Source organism: Eschrichtius robustus, chromosome 13 (assembly GCF_028021215.1).
Source record: "Eschrichtius robustus isolate mEscRob2 chromosome 13, mEscRob2.pri, whole genome shotgun sequence".
NCBI lineage: Eukaryota > Metazoa > Chordata > Mammalia > Artiodactyla > Eschrichtiidae > Eschrichtius > Eschrichtius robustus.
In genome coordinates this window covers 64713803-64732293 of record NC_090836.1, presented here as the reverse complement: position 1 = coordinate 64732293, position 18491 = coordinate 64713803, and the positions used below count along the sequence as shown (strand labels likewise).

The following is an 18491-nucleotide window of genomic DNA, read 5'->3' as shown; positions in this document are numbered from 1 at the left end:
AATAGAGAGTGCATTTAAAAGTTTTCAAATGTTATTATACCAAGGAGCGATTATACAAAACAAGTCTCAACTTCCATATATAAAGAGAGATACCTTTTACTAAGATATTTGGAAAAGATGCTTTAGCTTCTACATTGCCTAAACACTGCAGCTAGTATGTGATGTGATTCATGAGCATAACATTATCCGGAATAAGCCTTCATTCACTATTCCGTATTCCACTTATGCCCTCCCTCAAAGAGACAACAGAATGTCCAATAAAGCTTGAATCAATAGAATAAGACAAATTAGCACTGGTGAAATGCCTGCTTGTCATTGTCTCAGACATAGATTTAATGCTTCAGAATGCTTACTTTATCTACATTTTGATAAATTCCTTTCACAGTCATATTTTCTACCACCTTGGGCCAGTTCTGCATGTTTTTTAAGCTTTAAGAATAGAATTTGAATCCCATTATTCCAAATTGATTATTTTAATCTTTTCTATGTATATTGGAAGAATATAAGTACCTACTCTGAGTATAAATAAAGTATATATTACTGATGTAATCTAGAATATAGGAATGGAGTCCATTATTATAACTTTATTCTGGATTGATGTAAGTGTTCAAATTAAAAATTTGTCCTATGAATTCTTTGGTTTAGAAATTTCTAAATGTGAAATTGAGTGATTTAATGATATTAAATGTAGATAAGAGACAACAATTTTAAAATTCTTAGGGAGCAGGTTCAAAACCAGGGTTATATAATTATAAGAAGATAGAGAACAAACCCATAACTGTTAAGGTCTTCTGGATTAATAAATATATGATATAAGTCAAATACTTAAGAGCTTTCAACCTTATTTTAAAAATAAAATATGGTGAAACATTTAAACTTATTCAGAGAATTCCCTGTGTTGGCTACTTAATACTTTTATCTCTTCACACATTCATTCATTCATTCAATGTTTATTGAACCCTTACTGAATGCTAGGACCTGATAGAAGTTTAAAAAATACTAATTGAATGACATTTTCCATAATCATAAAGTGTATACACACACACACACTGTTCTTATGTTCCTGTATCTGTTCATAAAAAATATAAAACATGTATTGATCTAATTAGCCAGCCGTGGAAGTAAGCAGGATAACAGTGTATGGCTTAGCACTTTCGCTACCTAGAGAGAAAGCTTTGGAGCTGCCATCTCCCTGGGGGAGACGCTGTCACATAAGCCTTTCTGGGAGGGATTAAGAAAGCCAGAGCAGCTGGGACCCATTTTCAAATATAAAACTGGCAAGAAAGGCTTTATGTGAATGACTAAAATGCTAAGTTCAAATAAGCTGGAAGAGCCTAAGAAGGGGTTGTCTTGGTGTTAAACCAAAGAAAATTGATTAGATCACAAAATAGGTTTAACTTCTGATTCTGTAAGCCTAGGAAAACGAAAAACAACGATCTGCACCCTTATTTATCAGTCTTCTTGCATATTATAGTCAGAAGATGATAAGAATTGAAGGTTATAAAAGAAATGCAACAGGCTGAACTAAAATAATCAATACTATGATTTGGGTTAAAATCTTTCAATTTCCAAAATTTTAGATAACTTTTGGTATATCCCATTTTTGAAATTTAAAAGATGAGGAGCTTTTTGCTAAGACAAGGTAGCATTTGCCACTTTCTGTTCCTTTGTCATCTCCTCCAGGGAGTAGCCCTTCACTGGTGAAGTGGTACTTTTTCTTGAGCATCTTTATACACAAGGAGAGTTTAATGTCAAATTACAACAGGTTTTTATGTTATATTCTTAGATATTAAAGTATTTTGGCCCTTTGTTTAAATTTGAATTACAGTTAAATGAGGTGTAAAAGTCCTAGGAGTTTAGAGTGGGGTCAAATTAAAGTGAAAATAATGAGATAATCCTATTATACTTCCTGTCTCTCTATAATCAAGTGACGATAGTGATGATTATTAGGTTTCTAGATATTTGGAAACACAGCACCTATGAAACAGCACTTTGATGTTTCTGAAGGGTCAATTTCCTAAAACAAATATAGAAACCCAGCAAATATCACAAGCACTTTCCACCATCACATTGCAGAAGTGTATCGAATTAGTAAAAATAAAGAGAAACAGTACACTACTTAATAGTTGATAGCCAGAAATGTTTGTTCATGAACGCTTTGCTGATTTTTGTTATATACAGCCTCTTACTGAGCCTGGCTCGAGATTCCACATGGTATGAATACCATAGAACTACAGGTATCATTTAAATGTCACAACTTCAGGTTCTGAATAAAAAGCCATTTCTAAATTACACACATTTCAGTTACTTAGAGAAATTATCATTCCAATGTTTTTTGATGGTAGTAACATGTAATTCTCATATTCTCTAAATTTTTCTTCTGCTAAGAAACCAAAGAAACATTCCCATTCGTGAAGGAAGTGGAATTATTGGTGTTGGGGGGGGGGGGTTCTAGAAAACCTACTCTTTCATCCTTTCCCCTATGGGTTCTGATGAACTAGAAAAACAATTAAGGGAGACTAAATGAGGATAAAAAAAAACTACTGAATGGATTTAGCACTCTCTGGTATTGGCTACATTAGAGTACTAGTAAATCTCCCTAATACTTGTCCCACTCTTTCCCCTAATTTAGACCTTGGAGTCTATCTTGGGAAAGGTTGAAACTACTGAGCTCTCTTAGCCAAACACCCATGTGGAGCATCATGGACTATAATATCCCCTGTGGCAAGTCAGAGACAGGGATGCATGGTGACTTCACCCACTGATTACCATGAGCCAATGAATGACTTCCTGACCCCATCTCACCAATCAATACGTCATATAGAAAGAAATCAGCGAGTGACGTAGAGAAAATCAGGACATTTTCCCTTCAATACTGCCCTCCTTTCAGGGTTTAGGGTGCAGGCTTCTCAAGAAAATCAAAGAAAAGATGACTAAGTACTCCCCCCAAAGCTAATTTTGTGAAAATTTATCATAATGCTTTCATGTTACTTGTGTTCTTAAAAAAAAAAAAGAAATTCTATTGTTTTGCCACAGTACTTTCCAAAATTAATAGATTACACAAGATCATTTGGCCATTTGCTCTCTTCCGCAGTGAAAGTCACTAACAATTATAATGATAGCATGAGCCATCTGTTCTATTGACTTGATAGAAAGTCATCGTAGGATGTGCAAATTTTATCATGTACATCACTTCAGGTGTGCATCTGAGTATTTCTCTGGTGAGAACGCTTGTTTGTTTAAGGGCAGCTGAGATGACCCTGAGGAATACTGGCCTACATAGAAACACTGGAGGAAGCTTTCTTCCAAGGTTCCTTCGTGCATGGATTCACCCGCCACATGCCAGTCAGTGCTCAAAGCACTGGAGCAACAGGCAAGGCCCTGTTCTCATAGCCTTTCATTCTGGAAGGTGGTTATAGTCAATAAGCAAAAGAAATACATAAGCAAGATAAGTTTATGTAGTGATGAGTACAGTGGAAAAGAGTAAATCCACTTGATGTAATAGCGGAAATCAACTGGAGACAGGATAAGGGGAGGAATTTGGAGTAAGTAACCAAGAAAGGCTCTGTAAGGAGAAACCATTTGGGCTGAGAACTAAATTGAAAGGAGCCAGCCAGACCTGAAAGGGAGCACATTAAAGGTCATAAGACACCAAGGTCTAGAAATGAGAAGCTATTTTAGTTTCAGTTTTAAAGACCAGCCTATTTTATTCCAAGAGAATTGCTCTATAAGTTGTTACCATACAGTCAAACAGCTTACTGCTTTGTAAATAACACATGGTAAACCCGTGGGAAATGGCAGACGACTAATGATGAATCTTGTGGTGCTGATCTGTGATGAGGGATGAATGAGTGAACACATACCCACTGCCTACTAAATACCAGACTCTGATAATGGTTGCTTTATACTCTGTTCCCTGTGAACAAATACATTCATCGTTCATTCAGCGAATTTGTATCGAGTCCTCTGTGTGTCAGGCACTGTACATGACATTTGATTCAATTGTGAACCTGACACAGTACTCCCAACAGGGCACTTGCGCTCGACTGAGGGAAGCTGGCAATTAACCAAGCAATTGTGATATAGCTTGATCAGTGCCATCAAATGAGTAAAACAGGTACTACAGGTGCACAGAGAGTTGCTCTTAGGCTACTTGGGGAAGAGGGTCAAGAAGGTCTTCCTAGATGAAGTGACACTTAAGCAAGGTTTTACAGATGTGCTGGATATAGCCCGGCCGGGTGCCTAGAGAAAAAAAGAGGTTAGGGAATTATAAGTTCTTCTCCAGGTCTGGAGCCATAGAAGGTAAGAAAAATTGTTAAGAGATAAGACTGTAGGATCAGCAGCGGCAAATCAAACAGAGCCCTATATGCTGAGCCAAGGCTTTACGTGGAGGCAAGACGGAACCACTAAAGAGCTTTAAGCAGGGTATTGACATGACAGACTTGTGAGTTTAAAAAAAAAAAAATCTCTCTAGCTTCAATGTGGAGATTCCAAGCTGGGGAGGAAGAAAAGCAGGTTGAACACAAAGTGAACATAACCCATTCAAGCAGTATGCTATGAAAACTTGAAGGCCTCCATTGAGCTGGATTTCTGCTCAAATCTCACAGTGCATTGCTTTAAATGAGCTTAATCCTTACTTATAAACTTCGCTCACATTTTTAATACTCAGGTGGTGAATTTAATCACATGAGGTTGCGTTGTATTACTGACTTCATGTATTTTGAAATGTGCATTTTTCACTGAGTCAGCACGGCCATATCGTTTAGCTCAGGAAAACGTGTCAGTCTTTATGCCCCTCAAAACTTCCATTAACACGCATGGCATCAGATTTTTCTAGGTGATGTAAAATTAAATCATGACTCTTTGCAATGTATTCTAATCAGCAACTCCATTAATTGTTTTCAAATGGTAATCAACTCGGCTCCAAATGAACAGTTTCATATTCAGCTTGCTCCATGATTTCTATGAATGCATTTACCATTACAAGTTATAATTATATTACTTTCAGAAGTCATTTACAGCAATTGAACAAACTATGAAAAATTCTAAAAATCTCACGTGACAGTGAAATTAAACAATATGAACTGCAAGACTCTACTTCATACCAAAATATTTATTTATGATGTATTTTCTGAGAAATCATATTTTTGGAAAAAACATAGACATTGCTCAGGTTAAGACTTTATGACTTTAAATTATGGAGCACCAAGCAAAATGATCAGACAACACACTATATTTTGTTATATGCAAAATCAAATACACCTCGAACAGAAAGAAATCTTCTCTTTTAATACGGAGGCAGGTGGAAATGTTTACAGCAGAAAGACTGCTTGGGAAAAGCTAAATATAATTTTACAACACCTGCTATGTGCCAGGCACTGCACTATGGACTTTATGTATTTTGACCTATGTCATCTATTTCATCTGAATAGACAGAAGAACCCATCTTCCTCAAATCAGAATCCTTCAATTTCAGGGAGTTAGGTAGTTATAAAAGAGACCGCAACAGAGGGCACACAGCAGAAGCAAGAAGAACTAAAATCCTGCAGCCTGTGGAACAAAAACCACATTCACAGAAAGACAGACAAGATGAAAAGGCAGAGGGCTATGTACCAGATGGAGTAACAAGATAAAACCCCAGAAAAACAACTAAATGAAGTTGAGATAGGCAACCTTCCAGAAAAAGAATTCAGAATAATGATAGTGAAGATGATCCAGGACCTCAGAAAAACAATGGAGGCAAAGATCGAGAAGATGCAAGAAATGTTTAACAAAGACCTAGAAGAATTAAAGAACAAACAAACTGAGATGAACAATACAATAACTGAAATGAAAACTACACTAGAAGGAATCAATAGCAGAATAACTGAGGCAGAAGAACGGATAAGTGACCTGGAAGACAGAATGGTGGAATTCACTGCTGCGGAACAGACTAAAGAAAAAAGAATGAAGAGAAATGAAGACAGCCTATGAGACCTCTGGGACAACATTAAACGCAACAACATTCACATTACAGGGGTCCCAGAAGGGGAAGAGAGAGAGAAAGGACCTGAGAAAATATTTGAAGAGATTATAGTTGAAAACTTCCCTAACATGGGAAAGGAAATAGCCACCCAAGTCCAGGAAGCGCAGCGAGTCCCATACAAGATAAACCCAAGGAGAAACACACCAAGACACATAGTAATCAAAGTGGCAAAAATTAAAAACAAAGAAAAATTACTGAAAGCAGCAAGGGAAAAACGTAAAACAACATACAAGGGAACTCCCATAAGATTAACAGCTGATTTCTCAGCAGAAACTCTACAAGCCAGAAGGGAGTGGCATGATATACTTAAAGTGATGAAAGGGAAGAACCTACAACCAAGATTACTCTACCCAGCAAGGATCTCATTCAGATTCGATGGAGAAACCAGAAGCTTTACAGACAAGCAAAAGCTAAGAGAATTCAGCACCACCAAACCAGCTCTACAACAAATGCTAAAGGAACTTCTCTAAGTGGGAAACACAAGAGAAGAAAAGAACCTACAAAAACAAACCCAAAACAATTAAGAACATGGTCATAGGAACATACATATCGATAATTACCTTAAACGTGAAAGGATTAAATGCTCCAACCAAAAGACACAGGCTTGCTGAGTGGATACAAAAACAAGGCCCATCTATATGCTGTCTACAAGAGACCCACTTCAGACCTAGGGACACATACAGACTGAAAGTGAGGGGATGGAAAAAGATATTCCATGCAAATGGAAATCAAAAGAAAGCTGGAGTAGCTATACTCATATCAGATAAAATAGACTTTAAAATAAAGAATGTTACAAGAGACAAGGAAGGACACTACATAATGATCAAGGGATCAATCCAAGAGAAGATATAACAATTATAAACATATATGCACCCAACATAGGAGCACCTCAATACATAAGGCAACTGCTAACAGCTATAAAAGAGGAAATCGACAGTAACACAAGAATAGTGGGGGACCTTAACACCTCACTTACACCAATGGACAGATCATCCAAACAGAAAATTAAAAAGGAAAAACAAGCTTTAAATGACACAACAGACCAGAGAGATTTAATTGATATTTATAGGACATTCCATCCAAAAACAGCAGATTACACTTTCTTCTCAAGTGCACATGGAACATTCTCCAGGATAGATCACATCTTGGGACACAAATCAAGCCTCAGTTAATTTAAGAAAATTGAAATCATATCAAGCATCTTTTCTGACCACAATGCTATGAGATTAGAAATGAATTACAGGGAAAAAACCATAAAAAACACAAACACATGGAGGCTAAACAATACGTTACTAAATAACCAAGAGATCACTGAAGAAATCAAAAAATACCTAGAGACAAATGACAATGAAAACACGACAATCCAAACCTATGGAATGCAGCAAAAGCAATTCTGAGAGGGAAGTTTATAGCTATACAAGCCTACCTTAACAAACAAGAAAAATCTCAAGTAAACAATCTAACCCTACACTTAAAGGAACTAGAGAAAGAAGAACAAACAAAACCCAAAGTTAGCAGAAGGAAAGAAATCATAAAGATCAGAGCAGAAATAAATGAAATAGAAACAAAGAAAACAATAGCAAAGATCAATAAAACTAAAAGCTGGTTCTTTGAGAAGATAAACAAAATTGATAAACCATTAGCCAGACTCATCAAGAAAAAGAGGGAGAGGACTCAGATCAATAAAATTAGAAATGAAAAAGGAGAAGTTACAACAGACACCGCTGAAATACAAAGCATCCTAAGAGACTACTACAAGCAACTCTATGCCAATAAAATGGACAACCTGGAAGAAATGGACAAATTCTTAGAAAGGTATAACCTTCCAAGACTGAACCAGGAAGAAATAGAAAGTATGAACAGACCAATCACAAGGAATGAAATTGAAACTGTGATTAAAAATCTTCCAACAAACAAAATTCCAGGACCAGATGGCTTCACAGGTGAACTCTATCAAACATTTAGAGAAGAGCTAACACTCATCCTTCTCAAACTCTTCCAAAAAATTGCAGAGGAAGAAACACTCCCAAACTCATTCTATGAGGCCATCACCCTGATACCAAAACCAGACAAAGGTACTACAAAAAAAGAAAATGACAGACCAATATCACTGATGAATATAGATGCAAAAATCCTCAACAAAATACTAGCAAACAGAATCAACAACACATTAAAAGGATCATACACCATGATCAAGTGGGATTTATCCCAGGGATGCAAGGATTCTTCAATATACGCAAATCAATCATTGTGATACACCACAGTAACAAATTGAAGAATAAAAACCATATGATCATCTCAATAGATGCAGAAAAAGCTTTTGACAAAATTCAACACCCATTTATGATAAAAACTCTCCAGAAAGTGGGCGTAGAGGGAACCTACCTCAACATAATAAAGGCCATATATGACAAACCCAGAGCAAACATCATTCTCAATGGTGAAAAACTGAAAGCATTTCCTCTAAGATCAGGAACGAGACAAGGATGTCCACTCTCACCACTATTATTCAACATAGTTCTGGAAGTCCTAGCCACGGGAATCAGAGAAGAAAAAGAAATAAAAGGAATGCAAATTGGAAAAGAAGAAGTAAAACTGTCACTGTTTGCAGATGACATGATACTATGCATAGAGAATCCTTAAAATGCCACCAGAAAACTACTAGAGTTAATCAATGAATTTGGTAAAGTTGCAGGATACAAAATTAATGCACAGAAATCTCTTGCATTCCTATACACTAATGAGGAAAAATCTGAAAGAGAAATTATGGAAACACTCCCATTTACCATTGCAACAAAAAGAATAAAATACCTAGGAATAAACTTACCTAGGGAGACAAAAGACCTGTATGCAGAAAACTATAAGACACTGATGAAAGAAATTAAAGATGATACCAACAGATGGAGAGATATACCATGTTCTTGGATTGGAAGAATCAATATTGTGAAAATGACTATACTACCCAAAGCAATCTACAGATTCAATGCAATCCCTATCAAATTACCAATGGCATTTTTTTATGGAAGTAGAACAAATCATCTTAAAATTTGTATGGAGACACAAAAAACCCCAAATAGTCAAAGCAGTCTTGAGGAAAAAGAACGGAGCTGGAGGAATCAGACTCCCTGACTTCAGACTATACTACAAAGCTATAGTAATCAAGACAATATGGTACTGGCACAAAAACAGAAACATAGATCAATGGAACAAGATAGACAGCCCAGAGATAAACCCACGCACCTATGGTCGACTAATCTGTGACAAAGGAGGCAAAGATATACAATGGAGAAAAGACAGTCTCTTCAATAAGTGGTGCTGGGAAAACTGGACAGCTACATGTAAAAGAATGAAATTAGAACACTCCCTAACACCATACACAAAAATAAACTCAAAATGGATTCGAGACCTAAATGTAAGACTGGACACTATAAAACTCTTAGAGGAAAACATAGGAAGAACACTCTTTGACATAAATCACAGCAAGATCTTTTTTGATCCACCTCCTAGAGTAATGGAAATAAAAACAAAAATAAACAAATAGGACCTAATGAAACTTCAAAGCTTTTGCACAGCAAAGGAAACCATAAACAAGACGAAAAGACAACCCTCTGAATGGAGAAAATATTTGCAAACGAATCAATGGACAAAGGATTAATCTCCAAAATATATAAACATCTCATGCAGCTCAATATTAAAAAAACAAACAACCCAATCCAAAAATGGGCAGAAGACCTAAATAGACATTTCTCCAAAGAAGACATACAGACGGCCACGAAGCACATGAAAAGCTGCTCAACATCACTAATTATTAGAGAAATGCAAATCAAAACTATAATGAGGTATCACCTCACACCAGTCAGAATGGGAATCATCAGAAAATCTACCAACAACAAATGCTGGAGAGGGTGTGGAGAAAAGGGAACCCTCTTGCACTGTTGGTGGGAATGTAAATTGATACAGCCACTATGGAGAACAGAATGGAGGTTCCTTAAAAAACTAAAAATAGAATTACCATATGATCCTGCAATCCCACTACTGGGCATATACCCAGAGAAAACCATAATTCAAAAAGACACATGCACCCTAATGTTCATTGCAGCACTATTTACAATAGCCAGGTCATGGAAGCAACCTAAATGCCCATCAACAGACGAATGGATAAAGAAGAAGTGGTACATATATACAATGGAATATTACTCAGCCATAAAAAGGAACGAAATTGAATCATTTGTTGAGACGTGGATGAATCTAGAGACTGTCATACAGCGTGAAGTAAGTCAGAAAGAGAAAAACAAATATTGTATATTAACTCATGTATGTGGAACCTAGAAAAATGGTACAGATGAACCGGTTTGCAGGGCAGAAGTTGAGATACAGATGTAGAGAACAAACATATGGACACCACGGGGGAAAAACCGCGGTGGGGTGGGGATGGTGGTGCGTTGAATTGGGCAATTGGGATTGACATGTATACACTGATGTGTATAAAATTGATGACCAGTAAGAACCTGCAGTATAAAAAAACAAACAAACAAAAAAAACAACTGATACTAAACTTTCTTTGGGTTATTTGTATGGAAATATGTTAATATAAATGTTTCAGACATTACATGAAATTTCTAAAAATCTTATATGTTCTGGTATAATTTTATAAGTCATAATTCTAGTTATTACTTTAAAATGTATATCTCAGAAATAACTAAATTTCCTTGTCAATTGCATTATTATGAACTTTCATCAAATCTTTAACCGTGGTCATTTTTAAGTCTTTTGTCATTTACAGACAGTTCTGGGTGTACTCTGATGCTTTTGCAAAAATGTTCCTATAAAAGGGTTTCATCTTCAAGGAATTCATGGAAAAGACTCTGACAAGTACAGGTTTCTGGTAACTGACTATACTGCTGAACTGAATGAATAAGCATTTTCCGAACTCTAATGGAAAACTGATGAATTCATAAAAGTGCTAACAAAAGATCAAGATGAAAAAAAAATTAATTACATGGGACTGAGTGAACTGATGAGGATTATAATTTTTGTGGCTTTCTGTTTGAATAAAAAAAAAAAATCCCACAAGGACTCAGAGGCAAAAAATATACAAATCAATTTTCACTGCAAAGTAAAGGAGCTGTTACAGTGGAGGATTACTGGACTGAATGTCAATATTATGACATAGTATGAGTGTGTTTCGTGTTTGGTAATTGCCATCATTGTTGCTTTTGTTGTGGTCATCCATTTACAATGCTTGGTGTCAGTTTATTTATCTCTTGTAAAAATAAAATACAGTGTGTGTGTGTGTGTGAAAAAAAAAAAAAAAAAGAGACCACAACATTATTTCAATTATCCACTGCTACATAACACACCACCTCCAAACTTTAGGAGCTTAAAAGAGCAACCACCATTATCTTTCACGATTCTCTGTGCTGACCAGGCAGTTCCGCCGCTGTGAGGGGGCACTGGGTCAGCAGGAAGGTCTACAGTGGCCTTGCTCACATGGCAGGGAGTTGCTGCTGACTGCTTGCTGGGAGCTCAGATAGGGGTGTTGGCCAGAGGCCTTGATTCTTCTCTATGGAGGCCTCTCTACATGGTTGCTTAGACTTCTTCACAGTATAGAAATTGTGTTTCAGGAAAGGGAATTCAAAGAGCGAGCATTCCAAGAATATAAACCCACCATGCAACACTTTGGGGGTAGGTAGTATAATGCCCCCTACAAAGATCCCCATGCTCTAATCCTCAAAACCTGTGAATATGTTATCTTACATGGCAAAAGAGACTGTGCAGATGTGATTAAGTTAAGGTGAGATGGAAGATTAGCCTGGGTTATCCAAATGGCCCTAATGTAATCACAAGAGTCCTTATAAGAAGGAGGCAAGAGTAAGGGAAAATTGATAATGTTATACTGATGGCTTTGAAAATGGAGGAAGGGGCCACAAGCCAAGGAATGCAGGGAGCCTCTAGTGCTGGACAAGGCAAGGAAATAGATTCTCCCCTAGAGCCTCCAGAAGGAATGTGGTCCTGCTGACACCTTGATTTTTGGCCCAGTGAGACTTCTGACCTACAAAATTATAAGATAATAAGTCTGTTTTAAGCCAGTAAATTTGTGTAATTTGTTAAAAAATCTATAGGAAACAAATACATTTGCCAAGCCTCTGTTATTATTCCCTTTGTTAATATCCCGTGGCTAAAGCCCAGAGTCACTGGACTAAATTCATGGAGGCATGATTCACTGTAACGGTCCACTACGAAAGTAACAATCCAACAGAAGTACCGTTGCCTTCCAAATATTTTCTTTTTTTTTTTCCTCTTGCTTTACTGTTTTAAATTTTAAACACAGATAAAACTCCAAGTCATCACATAAAATGACATAGTCGAAGTCATTCAATCACTATGCTTTCATTGTTTATTTTGAATCCTTTATTTAAAGGCAAGAATATGTCATACCACAGGGACTGCAGATATAATAGCGTCCTAAGTGAACTGGTATGATTCTTTCTTTTTTTTTTTTTTTAACTGGTATGATTCTGAACCCTCATGAACTTGTTCTTGAAATGAATGTGTATAGATGGGTCCACAGATGCCTGAGACCAACTGTACAACTGGGAGTCAATGTCCCATTCTGCAAGTCAAGGTCCATGTAGGATACAAAATTTACTAAGTGATAATTAACAAAAAGGTGCTAATTTCCAAATATTTTCTGATTTAGTGTTCTGTTGCTACTGTAACAAAGTACCACAAACTTGGTGACTTAGCGCAATACAACTTTATTATCTCAGTTTCTGTAGGGTGTAAGTCTCACATGGGGTTTGCCAAGGTAAAATCAAGGTGTTGGCAGGGCTGCACGCCTTACCTAGAGGTCTGGGGAAGAATCCAGTTCCGAGCTCATTCTTCTTGTTGGCCGGGTTCAGTTCCTTGGGGTTGTAAGACTAAGGTCCCCATTTCCCTACAGGCTGTCAACCAGGGGTGGTCCTTAGCTCTGAAAGCTTCTCTTCAGTCCTCACATGTGACCCCTTAGATCTCAGAATGACTGACAGTGCATAGAATCCTTCTCACGCTTGGCATTCTCTGGCTTTTCCTTCTGCTGCGTCTTCCTCTAGCTGGAGAAAGTTCTCTGCTTTTAAGGGATCATGTGATTAGACTGGGCCCACCCATGATCATCTCCCTATCTTAATATCTATAACCTGAATTACATCTGCAAAGCTCTTTTTGCCATGTAACATAACATATTCACAGGTTCCAGAGATTATGGCACAGACGTCTTCAAGGTCATTATTCTGCCTACCACAGTTCTCAGCAACCAGAATCTTCATGGCAAAGAGAGGTTAGAAATTCAGCACTGATCTACTCTGTACTGTCTAGGAATAAGCCCTCAAAGGTACAATTAGCACAGACAAACTCATCATTCTGATCGCTGGCTCCGACCGCATCTCCAGGAGACAATTTATGTGAGATGTTACTCCTCCAAAATTAGTCACAGTTGGGTATTTCATAAACAGCTCTGCTCCATCGTTAAAGGCCAAGGCTTCTCAGAAGAGCGACAATCCTATTTTTCGCAATAACCTCATAAACTGCCCTCCGTGACAACTCAAAAATCAACTGATTAAAAATGATCTCACGACATCATACAGTGGACTATGTACCGATGGTTGCATCTTCACACCCCTCTTTACTCTCCAAGGATTTTGGACCTTTTGTTCAGTATTCTGAATCTACTAATGGCTTCTTTATTGATAAAAGCAATGTAGGGGGCTTCCCTGGTGGCGCAGTGGTTGAGAATCTGCCTGCCAATGCAGGGGACAAGGGTTTGAGCCCTGGTCTGGGAAGATCCCACATGCCGCGGAGCAACTAGGCCCGTGAGCCACAACTACTGAGCCTGCGCGTCTGGAGCCTGTGCTCCGCAACGAGAAGCCGCGAGAATGAGAGGCCCGCGCACTGCGATGAAGAGTGGTCCCCGCTTGCCGCAACTGGAGAAAGCCCTCGCACAGAAACGAAGACCCAACACAGCCAAAAATAAATAAATAAATTACTTAATTAAAAAAAAAAAAAGCAATGTAATTAGAGCATCTGGGGTGAATGTGGTTATCCTATGTTATAAACATCAGAAATGCCTCTTACTTATAGATACACAGATACATAGAATGTCTCTTACGTACAAAGAGGGATCGGTAGGTAGAGGCAATAACTACACTTTCAAAAATCCAAACGCCTACTGATTCATCTCAAAATATTAATTTTTAAAATATTGTATTGGATATTTAAGGACAATCTTGAAAAACAAAGCCATAACAATTAAGCTAAGGAAGGTTGAGATAGCCCAAGTTAGTGAGGAGAGTTTTAGCCTAACATTTTTATTAATTGTTTTTCAACTAGAAGAGAAATATATGACTGAGCTGGTGGAAGGAAAGGACACTTTACACTCACTTTTTATCCATGATGCAAAGTTAAATTCTGTTCCTCCAGGGAAAACTTCAGGGCACTGTCCCTGCCACCACCAGTGATAGAGACGGCTTGGGAAACATTAGAACCACCTAGGAAGAAGTAAGTTTAGAAGTTTTTAGTCTAACTTTATACAGTGAGGTGGGAGGGAGCCTCCTTCTGGTCAACTAAATAGAAGAGAATTTTGTTTTGCTCAGAAAGTTCTTCTTTGCCTATTTTACAGCTGAAATTGCAACCAGCTTCTCTTACTGAAAAAGTTTCTGCCGTATTAATACAAGAAAAGCAAAGAAAATGATCACTCTGCACTACCTCAGCAGAAATGTGCCCAAACATACATGCACTTCAAAGTAAAGGAAGTTCTGCACTATTTCAATTACTAGATAATCATTTTACACAACAGTCAAGGTCCAAAGAAAACACAGCCTACACATATGTTCTCAAATTATGAGTAGATTTAGGACAAATCCTATAAGCTAAGTAACTTGAAAGTGAATTTTTTTTTCCCCCACTAGCTATCTATTTTACATTTGGTAGTGTATATATGTCCATGCCACTCTCTCACTTCGTCCCAGCTTACCCTTCCCCCTTCCCGTGCCCTCAAGTCCATTCTCTACGTCTGCATCTTTATTCCTGTCCTGCCCTTAGGTTCTTCGGAACCTTTTTTTTTTTTTTTTTAGATTCCATACATATGTGTTAGCATACGGTATTTGTTTTTCTCTTTCTGACTTGAAAGTGAATTTTTTTAATGACCTTTTCTTTTATTAAAATATTCATTCATTAATTTAATGTAGCCTAGATGTAGACTTCTAATATATTTTTTAAAAATATGGACTGCTTCCCAAATTTGCATGTCATCCTTGCACAAGGGCCATGCTAATCTTCAGTGTAAAATATATTCCAATCTCAGTATATGTGCTGCCAAAGCGAGCACTAGACTTCTAATATTTATTATAATAAATGTACTGTAGGAGCATAAATCCCGATTCATCTATTTTAATTTACAAATATATCAATTTGATTGATGGAGTCATTTTTCTGTCCAATCACATTAAATTACATCCATAGCCAAATCTCTGAAGTAAATTATGAACTCATTCAGGAAAGAGCCTGCCAAGAGAGTATTTAGCACACAGTAGGCAGTCGAAAAATAATGAAAATAATAAACATATATTCTATCAAGGTGTACATAGTATAGATTTTCAACCACATGTAAACTCTCCAATTGAAATGTTAACAACAGTCATTAATCCCTCATCCAACACACCTGAGAGTTGCTTCCCCTTCCATTAATTGAAATGCATTCTGGAGACAGACATTAACTAATAATAATCTAGCTTACTATGAAAGTAAAGCAATGTTACCACCAATGTACTCTGAGACCATATAATAATGATTTTAGAGTCACTGCATTCCTTGTTCCCTCAGTTTATGCTGATATTGAATTGCCTGTCGTAATGTAGAAATAATCACTTGTCAAGAATAATCAGGGAGGGTGAGGTTCAGATGAGTCCTTTCCCATAATCTGGGAAGGCTTCCTAAATTCTCATTCACGGATATTGAATGGGGGGGGGTCCCTTACTACATACTGTGCTAGGCATTGGGTATACAGAAGTGAAGAGATGTGGTTCCTGTCCTCAAGAAGCTTATAATCTAGTAGACAGAAGTTTAAGCTCATACGTGCAACAAAGTATTATACGAAGTGCCGAGGGAGAAAGAATGAAAACACAAATGAGGGAGTTGTCGGTTCAGAGTTAGGTCTATGGGAGAAAACCTGGAAAAAGTGCTCCCATCATACCTGAGCACATTAGTTCCCTGCTGTAAAAGGCATCTGAATGTCTCCACCTTCCTGTGAGAGTGGTAGGAAATGTTAAAGAAAATTAAATGCAGGAAAAGAAGGCCTGAGACAACTTGAGAAGGACTCAAGATCAAAGCATGGTTTGCCACAGGACATATATTAACCAACACGCATAAATTTTCAAAAGCCAAAAGCAAATAGAAGAATCTAAGTTCCTACGGGGTGCTGCACGTGGGCACCGCTATGCACACGTGATATCCTGCCTTATACTGTAGATATATTTTCACTTTGGTTTTCATTCAGCAGCCTTGGAAATAATCAAGGGTTGGGGGGCTGACTCACCAGGGCCAAAGCCTCCCCCATTTTCCCCAGCCAGTATTCTAAAAAGATTTGCATGCCCTATAGAAAAAGGATTCCTGGACGTATGTTTCAAAGTCCCAAATTATCTGAGTTCAAGGGCCCGGTGAGCTCCCTGTCCCACTCCCACCTCCCAGAAGGCTACCCCCAGCCAGGTCTGACCACTAGCATGTGGACATGTCATCCCCAGCAAGGATTATGTCTCATACTTCTTTCTTGGTATCCTCCTTAGCTCCTGCCACAGCATCCTGCAAGTAGCTCATTAGACGATTGATAATAATGATGATAACAAACACAGAAGCTCTCCAAAGATGACCAGAATGGTAAAATCACAAGATTTTTCCACGTGTTAGAAGTTCTGTGAAAAGTGTGGCTGGTGGACAGGACAGCCCACTAAATACGTTCTATTTCTCTTCTATTCCCATTCTCTCTTCCCGACAGTATCGCAGATGATAGCGGGTAGGCTGACATATGTGTTCTTTCTTTACGCTGCCCGTGAAGAAACACGGAGGCTCCTTTTGGTACCAAATAAGGCATTTTACCTGCTTAACATAAGTCACCACATGGAGCAGGTCCCACCTGAGGCCTGCCTGGGTGAAGTCCAAGTCATCGTGAGACCTTATGTCCAACTTATCTAGGGTTCTGATTTACCAAGGAATGTCCCAAGGAGCTGCCACAGATGCCAGACCTGTGTTAGTAGAACGAGACACAAGAGCCCTAACCTGTGTCCAATAATCAGAGGGAAGACTTTGATCTCCCTGGGCTGCCACACTTCTGTCGCTCGCCTCCCCTTCTGGACCCATAAAGCTCCTATTTGTTGCAAGAGCATTTATTTGGAAAATTAAGGGACAAAGGGCTTGTTTGCTTTCACAAAAGCTAAGAACAAGCTCACTAACTGATGGGAAGTTTTATTTGACTGCTGGGTCAGTGGTTTAATTTTCCATATGTTCTCATAAATGTAACCGCAGTGTTTTGTGCAAGGATCATCTTGTAAACTAAATGTGCTGGCAGAGGAAAATCCATTTGTGGCACCCAAGACATTAGGGGAATTGGCAGCCATGGAAAACACCTGAAAAGCTTTCCTCCCCAGCCTCACAGATATCCACCAGAAAAGGAATGCTCTTGCTCCAACACTCTCCTTGCAAGTGGTGAGCTCTTCTGCCAACTGACCACCTCCCGGGTAAATTTTAATATCAGCAAGGAGAAGCTGGAAGTAACACCAGCACTTATCTCAGTGCTGTTGTTTTGAAGAAAAATATTATATGACTTAGTAATCAGTCTCTCATGTCTCTAATGCATTCCTAAACAATGGCAAATGAAGATAAAACAAATTAAATGGAGAAATTCTCAGGTGTGTGCGTGTGCGTGTGTGTGCACGCACATGAGCACATGCGTGGGTTCACATGCTTTGTTTTCAAGTAGCCAAGACTTACATATTAAAATATACTTATGGGGGACTTCCCTGGTGGCACAGTGGTTAAGAATCCGCCTGCCAATGCAGGGGACACAGGTTCGATCCCTGGTTCGGGAAGATCCCACATGCCGCAGAGCAACTAAGCCCGTGTGCCACAACTACTGAGCCTGCGATCTAGAGCCCGCGAGTCACAACTACTGAGCTCACGTGCCACAACTACTGAAGCTCGCGCACCTAGAGCCCATGCTCCTCAACAAGAGAAGCCACCACCATGAGAAGCCCACGCACTCCAATGAAGAGTAGCCCCCGCTCGCCACAACTAGAGAAAGCCCAAGCCCAGCAATGAAGACCCAACGCAGCCCAATAAATTAATTAATTAATTAAAAAAAATAATAATAAAATATACTTATGGGAACTTTAGAGCCTTGTAATGTTTGCCTCAACCTTACCAGGGACAGAAAATCCATCAG

The 18491-nt window shown here is 38.3% G+C and overlaps 1 non-coding gene across 1 annotated transcript; it reads right to left on the bottom strand.

The window, feature by feature from the left end:
- Positions 1-15275: 15275 nt before the first annotated feature.
- On the bottom strand, positions 15276-15386 carry LOC137775964 (U6 spliceosomal RNA). The gene has a single exon (XR_011076093.1). It is a non-coding gene; the product is annotated as a U6 spliceosomal RNA (small nuclear RNA).
- Positions 15387-18491: the final 3105 nt, after the last annotated feature.